At 47.4% G+C, this 13,013-nt stretch overlaps 1 long non-coding RNA gene across 2 annotated transcripts in view; it reads left to right on the top strand.

Moving 5' to 3' along the window:
- Positions 1–13,013, top strand: part of LOC117877546 — a 39,746-nt gene that overhangs the window by 13,303 nt on the left and 13,430 nt on the right. The window lies entirely within an intron of this gene.

The following is a 13,013-nucleotide window of genomic DNA, read 5'->3' as shown; positions in this document are numbered from 1 at the left end:
AGTTGATGCCTTTTTGATCAAATGCATGAAAGTACCACAGGGATTGTACGTTCTGCTTCATAAACTGGGATGAGAATTTCACAAACAGTGGCAAAGAGCTTGATGTGTATTTTGGTAAAAGTAAAATAAGAACCATCCCTACCTGAAGCTTTCCTGCATAACACAAATCCAAAACTGGCATCTTTGTTGAGACTTGAAAAATTTTTGGCTGACTTCACTATGTTATGCTGGGGGTTGGGCAATTACATTGCTTTATTGAGGCTGTTGGGCATTGTGGCTGCTTTCTATTCAGGCAAAATGGGGGAACAATTAAATATCCCTGTGTTTAGTGATAGCTGAAACTATGAAAAACCACCGCCCAAGCACTAGACCTCATGCGAACGTGGGCAATGGGTGTGCATGCAGTCCAAGGCGTTTCCGGGGGGAGGAGTGGGGGAGGGCTCTGATAAAAAACACAGGGGAGGGGGACTGATTTGATTGCGTGTGTGTGTGTCTTTGTATGCGCAGAAAAAGAAAGAAGCAGACAGAGAAGGCATCAGAAAAGCCAATGAAAGAGGCAAGGGAAGCATTGGCAGCATTGCCGAGAGAAAGCATGCTTTTTGGGCAGAGTGCTGGATGAAAAAAGGCTTGGAACTGTAACCAGGGAAACTGCCTCCCGTTTGATTCTTTTTGTGTTCAGAGAAACAGGGCTTTCTTTGTAAATAAACAGGATTGTAGCAAAGAAATACCCGACTCTTATCAATTTTTCCTTATGGAAACAATCTTCAGAATCCCGAATATTCGTAACAATTATTTTTCATCTGTATTTCCAGATTTCAGACAGGAGTAGAAGCATAAGAAAACATGTGAGAGAGCCTGATCTCATCATATCTCCAGCTTGCGCAGAAGCAGGAGATCCCGGAAATCTGTTACGGCATCCTGTGCTGCAGAGATTTCCAACTCTGGAGAAGCTTTTGAATAGCATCTGAACTAAACCGCTAAGCCTTCGGGGGCTTGCCCCTTTAGGCAAAGCATTGGTCCACATATTGAATATGGGAGCAGAAAAATATTCTGTTTTGAGTTGTCGGTGGGCCTCCACATGTACCATGCAACTATAATAAGGTAGCAGAGAAATGAACTGGCTGGTGTAGCTGCCCGAGGCTCTGTCAATGTGATGTTCCACATTGGCCATGATGAACAGCAGCACGGTGACATCCTAGAAGTCCTGGTGGCTCCCAGATTTATCATCATGTGTATCCATTACAGTCCGCTTCAGGGATGCCCATTGTGTGTGTCTCTTCTGCATTCACTCTGGCTCCTTTTTTAGTCCACCTAAGTTCAAGTCTGAATAATGTGTTTTCCCCTGGAACATGCACTCTTCAGGCTGCCTAGTGACATATGTTTCTAGCACACTTGTGCTGCCATTTGTTCTCACTTTTCCTGGTTTTGTAACTATAAAATGTGTGGGAAGCGCAAAATGTACATGTTTTGCTGTTTTCAAGACTAGTATTATCATTTGAGATCTAGTTTTAAAATGTCCAGTCCCTGCCTTTACTCCTTGGTTTGAGGAAGGGGTGGCCTGGATTAGCAGAGCACTACTAAGAAGGTGATGGGTGGAGTCCATGGAACTATGCCTGTGAAGGAGACACAATCCTCAACACTTAGGGAATTAGTGGGGAGACAAAACAAGGAAGTGTGGGGGCAAAGGAAGTGGCTGGGATCATAGAATCATTGAAGATTAGGGTTGGAAGAGACTTCAGGAGGTCATCTTGTACAACCCCCTGCTCAAAGCAGGACCAATCCCCAACTAAATCATCCCAGCCAGGGCTTTGTCAAGCCGGGCCTTAAAAACCTCTAAGGATGGAGATTCCACCACCTCACTAGGGAACCCATTCCAGTGCTTCACCACCCTCCTAGTGAAATAGTGTTTCCTAATATCCAACCTAGACCTCCCCCACTGCAACTTGAGACCCTTGTTCTGTCATCTGCCACCACTGAGAACAGCCTAGTTCCATCCTCTTTGGAACCCCCCTTCAGGTAGTTGAAAGCAGCTATCAAATCCTCCCTCACTCTTCTCTTCTGCAGACTAAATAACCCCAGTTCCCTCAGCCTCTCCTCATAAGTCATGGGCCCCAGCCCTCTAATCATTTTTGTTACCCTCTGCTGCGCTCTCTAATTTGTCCACATCCTTTTTGTAGTGTGGAGTGGGGGGAGGCAAAACTGGATGCAATACTCCAGATGTGGCCTCAGCAGTGCCAAATAGAGGGGAATAATCATATCCCTTGATCTGCTGGCAATGCTCCTACTATAATAGCCTTCTTGGCAACAAGGGCACACTGCTGACTCATATCCAGCTTCTCATCCACTGTAATCCCCAGGTCCTTTTCTGCAGAACTGCTGCTTAGCCAGTTGGTCCCCAACCTGTAGCAGTGCATGGGATTCTTCCTTCCTAAGTGCAGGACTCTGCACTTGTCTTTGTTGAACCTCATCACATTTCTTTTGGCCCAATCCTCCAATTTGTCTAGGTCAGTCTGGAACCTATCCCTACCCTCCAGCCTATTTACCTCTCCCCCACAGCTTAGTGTCATCCGCGAACTTGCTGAGGGTACAATCCATCCCATCATCCAGAAGATCATTAATGAAGATATTGAACAAAACCGGCCCTGGGACAGACCCTTGTAGCACTCCCCTTGATACCGGCTGCCAACTAGACATTGAGCCATTGATCACTACTGTTGAGTCCGACAATCTAGCCAGCTTTCTATCCACCTTATAGTCCATTCATCCAGCCCATACTTCTTTAACTTGCTGGCAAGAATACTGTGGGAGACCGTATCAAAAGCTTTGCTAAAGTCAAAATATAGCACGTTGTAGCGGGGTGATTACCCCGCTCCTGCCCTGAAGGGCTGAAAACAGCCCTGGGAGAGGGCTGTGGCAGGGGAAAGGCTGGGCTGATTGGAAAGCAGCCACAGGTGCGGCTGGCTTAATGAGGGCCCAGCTGGCCCTTATAAGAAGGCTGTGAGCCAGAGGCCCAAGAGGAGTCTCTCTCCAGGCTGGGAGAGAGCAGGGCCTGGCTGCCTGCAGAAAGGGTACTGGGAGTGAAGCAGGGCTGGGGAGAGCCAGAGGAGCAGGGGAGCTCCAGGCTGGTAACTCCCCAGGCTGCAGGGCCTGGTCCAAGGCCTATAGAGGTACTGGGAGGCAGAGGAAGGCAGCAGTTCTGAACCCCCTTGCCTATAATGAGTGGCTTTTACACTGCAGTCTGCCCCAGGGAGCGGGGGCTTAGTGATGACTGGCAGTAGCCCAGACTGAGGCAAGGTGGGGATTAGAGGGTTGGGGGTTTCCCAGAGGGGGGAGACCCATAGAGACTGGTGGGGGTATTGCCAGGGGGAAGCCCCCGGGTAAAGGGGCACCGGGTCCGGGAGGGACACGGGGGCCAGCAGCAGAGGGACACCGGCCTGCAGAAGGCGCTCTGAGGGCGGGAAGCTAATTCCCTGAGATGACCAGCAGGAGGCGCCACAGGGGTGAGTCCTGCACCGTTTACAGACGTGCACCACTTTCCCCATATCCACTAAGCCAGTTATCTCATCATAGAAGGCAATCAGGTTGGTCAGGCATGACTTGCCCTTGGTGAATCCAGGTTGACTGTTACTGATCACCTTCCTCTCCTCCAAGTGCTTCAAAATGGATTCTTTGAGGATTTTTCCAGGGACTGAAGTGAGGTCTGTAGTTCCCCAGGTTCTCTTTCTTCTCTTTTTAAAATATGGGCACTATATTTGCCTTTTTCCAGTCATCTGGGACCTCCCATGATCGCCACAAATTTTCCAGGGTAATGTGCTAAAATAGTTTGAGTCCTTTCTGGATGGGAAACTTGACCTTCACGACTAGTCCCCTTGCTTGTGGGGTTCCACAAGGATCCATTCTTTCTCTGGTCCTTTTCAACATCTATATGCAGTCACTAGGTGAACAGGTCAGATGACATGGACTCAAGTACTAGCAATATGCAGATGATACATGGCTCTACCCATCTTTCACCATATACAACCACACTAGTACCATCAAGATGGCCCAGAGCTTGGATGAGATCAGCTCATGGATGCAGAACAGCTGGCTGAAGCTGAACCCGAGCAAGGCAGAAGTGATGCTGGTGGGCAGAGGAAAGCATTCTGAAGAGCTTGCATCCATCATGCAGTCTTCTTTGATGGAAGGTTCACACCCGCAGTTGGTCAATTCAGAAGGTAGTGTAGGAGTGCTCTTGCATTGGAGATGCTGAGCTCCAACCTAGCAGCATCCACGAATATAATTTTCTATTACCTCCAGCTGGCCAGGAAACTTTGGCCCATCACGGTGTATGAAGACCTGGCTTCAATTATTCATGCCTTTGTCACCTCTTGGCTGGACTATAGCAATGCGATGTACCTGGGCATGAAACCTGTAATACTTATGGCACTTCAACCAGTACTAAAGGCAGAAGCACGTCTCCTCAGCAACACAGGCTACCATGAGTTCGAGGCCTCTCGTGCTCTCTCTGGTGGCTTCCCATAAACTTCAAGGTCTCTGTTCTTATTTTTCAAGGCACTAAATGGCCTGGTCCTGGGATACCTAAAAGATCCTAAAGCTATAGACCATAGTCAACAACTTCACTCCTCTGGCACAACGGAATGTGCTCTAATAAAAGTGCAGGGGAGAGAGCTTTCTTGGGGGCTGGTCCGAGACCGTGGAATGAACACCCCCAGGAACTAAAGACCATCCCAAACATCACCACATTTTGCTCCAACTGTACGCTACATGTCTTCTGAAGATGTTCAAATACTCTGGTGCGGTGCAAGAATCTATAGAGAATAGAATTTTCCTGTCAGTTTTGTGGGATTTTGCTTTCATCCGCTACATCCTGATGCGTTAGGTCGATGCACTTCTGTTCCATTTTGACAACCCATGATTCTGACTCATGCACCAGTGCAGATGCTGCTTATCAGACCAAAAATCAGTTTGCTCTTTCATTGCTCACAATTACATCCTAACCCAGCCTGATGCAGTCACATTGGCCTTTTCATGCTGTTGAAAGCTCCTTTTATTTTCTGGGAGACTTGGAGCTACGCTGATTTAAGTTGAGGAGGGGGCAGCTGTTCAGTGTGATCTTGTTTTCCTTTGCATCAAAACCAGTCTGGTTTTTCTGCGAAGCTTTCTTCTTCTTCTGTTCTCCTTAAGTTCAGAGCCAATTTGAATTTTTCTGCTTTTATGGTTAAGCTTTGTTCCTTATCAGTCCTTGCAAGCAGCCTGGGCATGTTTCTTAGCACAATCAATGGAAAGAATTTGGGTGGAGCTGGATCAGGACCGGATTGTGCAATTGTGAGCACGGTGACTATTTTCATTAGGCCAATTCTTGTTCCTCATAGACTCATAGAATATCAGGGTTGGAAGGGACCTCAGGAGGTATCTAGTCCAACTCCCTGCTCAAAGCAGGACCAATCCCCAGACAGATTTTTGCCCCGATCCCTAAATGGCCCCCTCAAGGATTGAACTCTCAACCCTGGGTTTAGCAGGCCAATGCTCAAGCCACTGAGCTATCCCTCATCTAGCAAACAATCCCGTGAGCTTGTCTCAGCCTTCCTTATAGACCCATCTACTCCACCCTAGTCAGAGGGAGTTCAAATGTGGGCTGCCTGTACCATCAGGCCCTATGTGTTCTGATGAGAGCTTGTCTTTTCTGCAGGAAATTCCAATGTTTCAGAAAAGGTTTTATTCCAGTTTGGAATGAAAATCAGAAATGTCTAAATTTCCTACTTTAAAAAAAAATTATTTGAAAAAAACGAAACATTTCATTTAGAAAAAGCTCCTGGGGTTTTTCAGGCTCCGAGCTCCGTGGTAGTCTGCTTGGCTTGCTGGGGTCACCTGGGCAGCCTGGCCCTGCTGACTATCTTGATATAGCTATAGAGATATACAAATAAAATGAGGGCTGTCAAGCAATTAAAAAAATTAATCGTGATTAATTGTGCGATTAAAAAAAATTATTGTGAGTAATCGCAGTGTTAAACAATAACAGAATACCATTTATTTAAATATTTTTGGATGTTTCCACATTTTCAAATATATTGATTTCAATTACAGCACAGATTACAAAGTGTACCGTGCTCACTTTATATTTTTATTATAAATATTTGCACTGTACAAATAAAAGCAATAGTATTTTTCAATTCACTTAATACAAGTACTGGAGCGCAATCTCTTTATCATGGAAGTTGAACTTACAAATGTAGAATTACTTACGAAAAATAACTGCACTCAAAAATAAGACAATGTAAAACTTTAGAGCCTACAAGTCCACTCAGACTTAGTTACTTCTTGTTCAGCCAGTCACTCAGACAGACAAGTTGGTTTACATTTTCAGGAGATAATGCTGCCTGCTTCTTGTTTACAATGTCCCCTGAAAGTAAAAACAGGCATTTGCATGGCACTGTTGTAGCCGGCGTTGCAAGATATTTACGTGCCAGATGCAATATGTCCCTTCATGCTTCAACCACCATTCCAGAGGACATGCGTCCATGCTGATGATGGGTTCTGCTTGATAACGATCCAAAGCAGTGCAGACCGACACATGTTCATTTTCATCATCTCCGTCAGATACAACCAGCACAAGGTTGATTTTCTTTTTTGGTGGTTCGGGTTCTGTAGTTTCTGCGTCAGAGTGTTGCTCTTTTAAGACTTCTGAAAGCATGTTCCACACCTCATCCCTCTCAGATTTTGGAAGGCACTTCAGATTCTTAAATCTTGGGTCGAGTGCTGTAGCTATCTTTAGAAATCTCACATTGGTACCTTCTTTGCATTTTGTCAAATCTACTGTGAAAGTGTTCTTAAAATGAACAACATGCTGGGTCATCATCGGAGACTGCTACAACATGAAATATATGGTGGAATGCAGGTAAAACGGAGCAGGAGACATACAATTCTCCCCCAAGGAGTTCAGTCACAAGTTTAATTAACGCATTATTTTTTTAACCAGCGTCATCAGCATGGAAGCATGTCCTCTGGAATAGTGGCCAAAGCATGAAGGGGCATACGCATGTCCCTAGGCCAAAAGTATAACTAAGTTAAAAAATGTATAAGCTTTATACAGGGTAAAACGGATTTAGTTGGGTTTAGATCCCACTGGGAATTGGGCATCTGAGTGTTAAAGGCAGGAACACTTCTGTAAGCTGCTTTCAGTCAAGCCTGCAGCTTTGAGGCAAATAATTCAGACCCTGGGTCTTTGTTGGAGCAGACAGGCATGTCTGGCTCAGCAAGACAGGGTGCTGGGGTCCTGAGCTGGCAGGGAAAACAGGGGCAGAACTAGGCTTGGCACATTGGGTGGCAGCTCCCAAGCAGGGGTTCTGTGATCTAACCCGTCACACGATCAACGGAGCATCATGGCACAGCCATAGCACCTCCAGTCAGGGGCATCCTGGAGGCACATTTATATGCTCATCAAAGTACGTTATTGCATCCCACATACAGCAGTGCCTCTTAGACCCCAATGGCATGGATTGTGTCCCTTGGGCAAATGGGTCTTCTTTTGAGGTAGACCAGATGAGGGAGAGCAGTTCTCTCTGAATTGTGGTGCTGGCAAAATTACTGGGCTTGAGGACTTAGGGGGGGCTCCGAAGTCAGTTCTTCACTTCTCTGCTAGTATTCTTCCTTCCGTGGTAGAGCATTGGCTTTCCCATTTTGTTTTTCTGGGCATTAGGTAATAGTAAACTAAAACCAAGAAAAGAACAAGGCCCACCTTAATTGCCTCTGGTTCTTGCAGAGGTACTGGAGGTTCTTATGGTCAGTGAAAACCTGTAATGGGTGCCAAGGTGGTGCTGTCATTCCTCAAACACAGTTTTCATAGCTCCATCTGCAGTATTTCATAGCTCAACTTTGCGGGGATAATTTTTCAAGAGTAGAATGCACAAGGGTACAGAACTGACTGGGGTCCAAGACGCTGTTAGAGTACTGCCCCTCAGGCTACATTGGATGCATCTGCTTCCATTATAAATGGACAGGTTGGCTTAGGGTGTGCCAGAATTGGGGCCATGGTGAAGGCAACTTTTAGCTGATCAAAAGAGAGCTAAGCTTTGAGAAGCCAAGTGAACCGCATGGCTTTGTGAAGGAGGGAAGTCAGGGGAGTTATTAATTCGGAGAAGTTGGGAATGAATCTCCTATCAAAATTTGCAAAACCTATGAAGTGCTGAAGTTCCCAGAGAGTCTTGGGTGCTGTCCAGTTATGGATAGCTTCCACCTTCTGAGGGTCATCTGTATTTTCTCCAGGGAGATGGATGTACCCCAAAAATTCAATGGCAGCCTGTCGAAGCTGCACTTTTCCAGTTTAACATAAAAACTATGCTTCCGTAGTCTCTCCAGGACAGAGCAGACATGGTGGTAATGCTGCTCAGGGTCCTCAGAAAATACTAGTATATTGTCAAAGTAGATAATCATGTACTGGTCCAGGATGCCCCTGAACAGACAGTTCACAAATGTTGAAATGTGGCAGGGACATAGGTTAGGCCAAACAGCATCACCAAGTATTCAAAGTGCCCATATTGGGTACAAAAAGCAGTCTTCCATTCATCCCCAGGCCTTATGTGCACTTGATTATATGCCCCCCGAAGATCTAGTTTCATGAAGATACTGGCAGTCCTCGGGCAATCCAGAAATTTCAGAATGAGGGGCAAGGGGTACCGAAGAGTCACTTGGTTCAATATGTGATAGTCTATACAGGGGCATAGTGACCCATCCTCCTTCTTTGCAAAGAGGACTGGTGCTCCCACTGGAGAGGTAGATTGCTGAATGAAGCCTGTAGTGAGGTTTTTCTGGGTATACACACATAGTGCTTCCAGCTGTGGTTCAGAGATAGAGTATATCTATCCGTAGGGCACCTTTTCCCCTGGCTGCAGGTCTATTGGACTGTCGTATTCTCTGTGTGGAGGTAGTGAGTCTTCATTTTTATTTTTGAACACATCCAGGTAGTCACGGTACTTAACAAGGAGGCTGAAGTTCTGGCCTGGAGCTGCTCCTGTCTGGCTAGCCCCTGTTGTCTGGGGTTCTACTTCTGAGGCCCTCATCCAACCCTAGGGCCCTGGGTGCAGGTCGCTTGGAGGTTTGTTGGAGGCACACTTTCTGACAGTATTCAGAAGAGAAACTAATGCTCCTTGGCCACCAGGAGATATATAAATCATGCCACTCCAACCAAGGAATGACAAGGATTATTGGGAAAAATGTGGAGCGGATCACTTCAAAGCATATTATTTCTTGGTGCCCTTCCATTATGGCCTCTAAGGGGATGGTCTCTTGAGTTACCTATCTTGACAGTAGGGTGACCCATCAATCGTCTCCACCAGGTCCAGTGTGAGTTTCAGCTGGAGAGGGATCGGAAAGGTTTTGGTTGCCTCAGCATCCCCAGAGTCTACCATTGTTAGTGTTGGGGTGATCTGCTGTGCTTTCCCCAAGACCTGCAACGCAATAGTAACTGGAAATGCTGGGATACTCCATGATTCCCACGTCAGGTTCTATTTGAGGGAAGGAGGGGTAGTTCTGGAGCATGAAATGCTGCTGGTACCCACGTTGTACTGGGCCTGGGCTGGTCCATTTCCCAAGTTCTTCTGAGCTGGGCACAAAGCAAGGGCCTTATCTATGAGCTCACGGAGAGCGTGCCATGCTTACGGAGCTGCCTGGAAGAAGGCACAGAAGTGATCTCATGGGAGGCTGACAGGTGGGCAGACAAGGATGGAAACAATGGCAGGGTGTGTGTGTGAATCTCAACAAGGGAGGATGGGAAGGGATGGCAGGGTTATGTAGAATGCTGAAGGTGGTGATAGGAAGCTTAAATCTATATTGGTAGCTGCATTTTGTATGGCTTAAAGGGAGACCATGTATGCATTTGGGAGGCTAAAGGGGTGGATGTTACAGTAACTGAGGCAAGATACAATGAGAGCCTGAATGAGAGACCTGACTGTGGATGAAAAGAAAAGGGTAGATCTTGTAGCGCCACTAAAACATGCTGCCTCTAAGAGTACTGCAGACATGTACCATCCAATAACTGCGATTGCCATGTGGTCTTGTGTCTTGCCATGTGCCTGCCATCCAGGACTCAAACGATATCAGCTGTTGCATTCCAAATTCTTTTCTGAAGCATTTACTCCTGTGGCAGTTTCTGCCGCCTTGTTCTACAGGTGTAGGGCATGGAAGAATTCCAGCACCTGCACAGGCAAATGTTAGAATCTGTCTTCCGTATGGTCAGGTGTTTGTGCAGAAAAAAATGCATGTATGTGCATTGGCAAAGTAGTATGTGTAATCCACTGATTAGAGGTCCCTTCTCTATGTCCCATTCTTAGAGGATGTGAATCTGTTACAGCCCCAGCTATGGAATGCTGGCTCCTAGCTCAAGCTGTAGCAGGTCAGGAGGTCTCTGGTTTAATCCCTGACGTGTCGACCAAGAAGGCAGCCCATAGCACATATGTAGTAACCATCTTGGTCACCACTGGGGAATGAATCCAGGACCTCTTGATCTAATTCATGAGTCTGCACAGCTTGAACTAAAGGAGCAACTTTCCAGCTGGTAGTTGTAGCAGACTCTGATTCCATGTGGGAACATGCGGTGGAGGGTCAGGGGATCCATAACGCACTAAATGGTGAATTATGCATACAGGCAAATAGAGGCCAGAAGTCTGAATATCAGGTGCATAGTAACTAGGAGTGAAATTAATTTCCTGAAGTGGACTGATTTATGCAATACCATGATCTCTATTGCTTGGGAATCTGAAAACAGCTGCAGGCAGTCTGTTCTCCTACCACTCCTATTTTGATCTCTCCTTTTCTTGTTTCCCTTTTTAGTATTAGACCGTGGTCCTGCGGGTGGAAATTCTTGCTTAAATTGCTTATTTAAGCATTCGGTAGCTCTTCTTGGTATAGTTTCCACCCCCTTTTTTGGTCATCTGCATTTCACAGCTATAATGAGGAAGAAAACCGGAGTGTGCCACAGCCTATCTTTGTTCTGTGAGAGAATCTGTCAACTCATCATATATCATCCTAATGTGTGGTTGAATCATCACCATTACCAACAATGCTCAGAGGAAACTTTCTCCTGCTTTGCACGTCTGCCATGCTCTCTGGGTTTGGAGATGTCTTTCCTCCAGTATGTAGACTAACTATGGTATATTTTACGTAGGTGAGACTATTTCGAAGGCTGTGAAAACAGCTGAGTTGAGCAGTGGTTAAACACTGTTGTTAGTGTTTGTCTGACGGTAGCGACAAAAGCCCTCAAGGGCGATCAGTCCCATTGTGCTTGGCTCTGTACAAACTATTAAGCCTGGTTTACACTTAAAAGTTTTGCTGGTACAGCTATATCAGTTAGGAGTGTGGGGAAAAATCACCCCCCGGACGGATATAGCTGTGCCTGCAAAAGCCCTAGGGTAGATGCAGTTATACCAACATGAGTCCTTTTAGCCAGACTAAACTGTCTCTCCACTAGGAGGCCTCACCCGTACAACTATACCGGCAAACCCCTTCTGGTGTCTTGTAAGATGGACTCCCTGCCCCTTAAATTGTAAGCTCTTAATAGACAAGACAGACAAAGGGCAGGAGGCGAAACTTGCCCAAAACCATGCAGCAGGTCAGTAACAAGCTGGGAATAGCTCCAAGGCCTTTTGACTCCCAGTCTTGTGCTCTCGCTATTGGACCACATGGCCCAGCTGGGTGATACAATCTGTGTGGATGAGAGAGACGTACGGGCCAGCTCCGCGGCTGGTGTGAGCTGACGTAGCTGAGGCATGTCCTGCTGTCTGAGGATAGCGTTGCTCTGTTTCTGGCCAGGTTACGGCCTGATTCTCTGTCACCTTGCGTGGTCACTTAGGTCTATGTAGAATACCACTGCTCTGCACTGGTAGCATTTTACTCTTTGCTTTGCACAGGTATAAATGGCACCACCCAGGTGCAGGGCAGCTAAAGGCAAGTCCTTTGAGTTTGAGGGCCCAGTTTTGTGCGGGGGTGGGCACTCTCATATCTCACTGCATAGGCGCCAACTCCGTGGGCGCTCTGCGGCTGGAGCACCCACAGAAAAAAATTGGTGGGTGCTCAGCACGCACCGGCAGCTCCCCGTGGCCCCACCCCGCCCCCCTTCTCCAACTTGCCTCCGCCTCCTCCACGATCGCGCCGCCGTGTCCTGCTTCTCCCCCCTCCCTCCCAGCGTTTGCACCACGAAACAGCTAATTTGTGGGGCAGGGAGGGAGGGGAGGAGGAGGGGGAACGCGGCGCACAGGGGGAAGAGGCGGGACTGGGACGGGGATTTGGGGAAGGGATCCAATAGGGGCATGGAGGGGGCGGAGTTAGGGCGGGGACTTTGGAGATAGGGTTGGGATGGGGGCGGGGCTAGGGGTGGGGATGAAGTGGGGGCGGGGCCAGGGGCAGGGAAAGGGAAAGGGGCGGGGGGGCCTGGGCACTCTCTGGCGCCGTAGAAAGTTGGCGCCTATGTCTCACTGAACTCCTTGGCCCGGCACCAGACAAGAATCTGGTCCTCACCGTTAGGAAGCTAACATCACAGCTGCTTGAAAAAAAATTGCAGTGGGCTGAATCTTGGCACTTAATTTTTCAGTGCATGAACATCTGAAAGATACATGTCAGGGAACACCATCTAGTCATTTTAATCTACAGGACAAAACATCCACTGCCCGCAAGCTGTGTGCAAAAGACCACAGCCTCTGACTCTGTAGCAGGCTGGCCTACCTGGGAAGCGACCGCCTGCCTCGGGCTGTATAAAAGATGTATTCGTTGAAGAAGCGGAAGAGCAGAATGGTGTAGGGCCGGAGGGGAGGAAATGCATGTTACAGCGGTAGCAGTGTGCCAAATTAGGCTGAATTTAGAAGTCGCTCTTATCTATAAACCTCAGTACTTTACAGAGGAAGGCAAAGGTTTTCCCAGTGGCTGTGAAACTTTCGCATGCATAAGGGCACTTTCATGGAACTTTGGGGGAAGCTGGGGGAAGGGGGAGGGTGGGTTCCTTACAGAGAATGAAGGGCTGCTCAGCT

The sequence above is a fragment of the Trachemys scripta genome, chromosome 5 (assembly GCF_013100865.1).
Source record: "Trachemys scripta elegans isolate TJP31775 chromosome 5, CAS_Tse_1.0, whole genome shotgun sequence".
In the NCBI taxonomy this organism is placed as follows: Eukaryota; Metazoa; Chordata; order Testudines; family Emydidae; genus Trachemys; species Trachemys scripta.
Note: the sequence above shows the minus strand (reverse complement) of the source record. Positions and strands in the feature narration are given on the sequence as shown.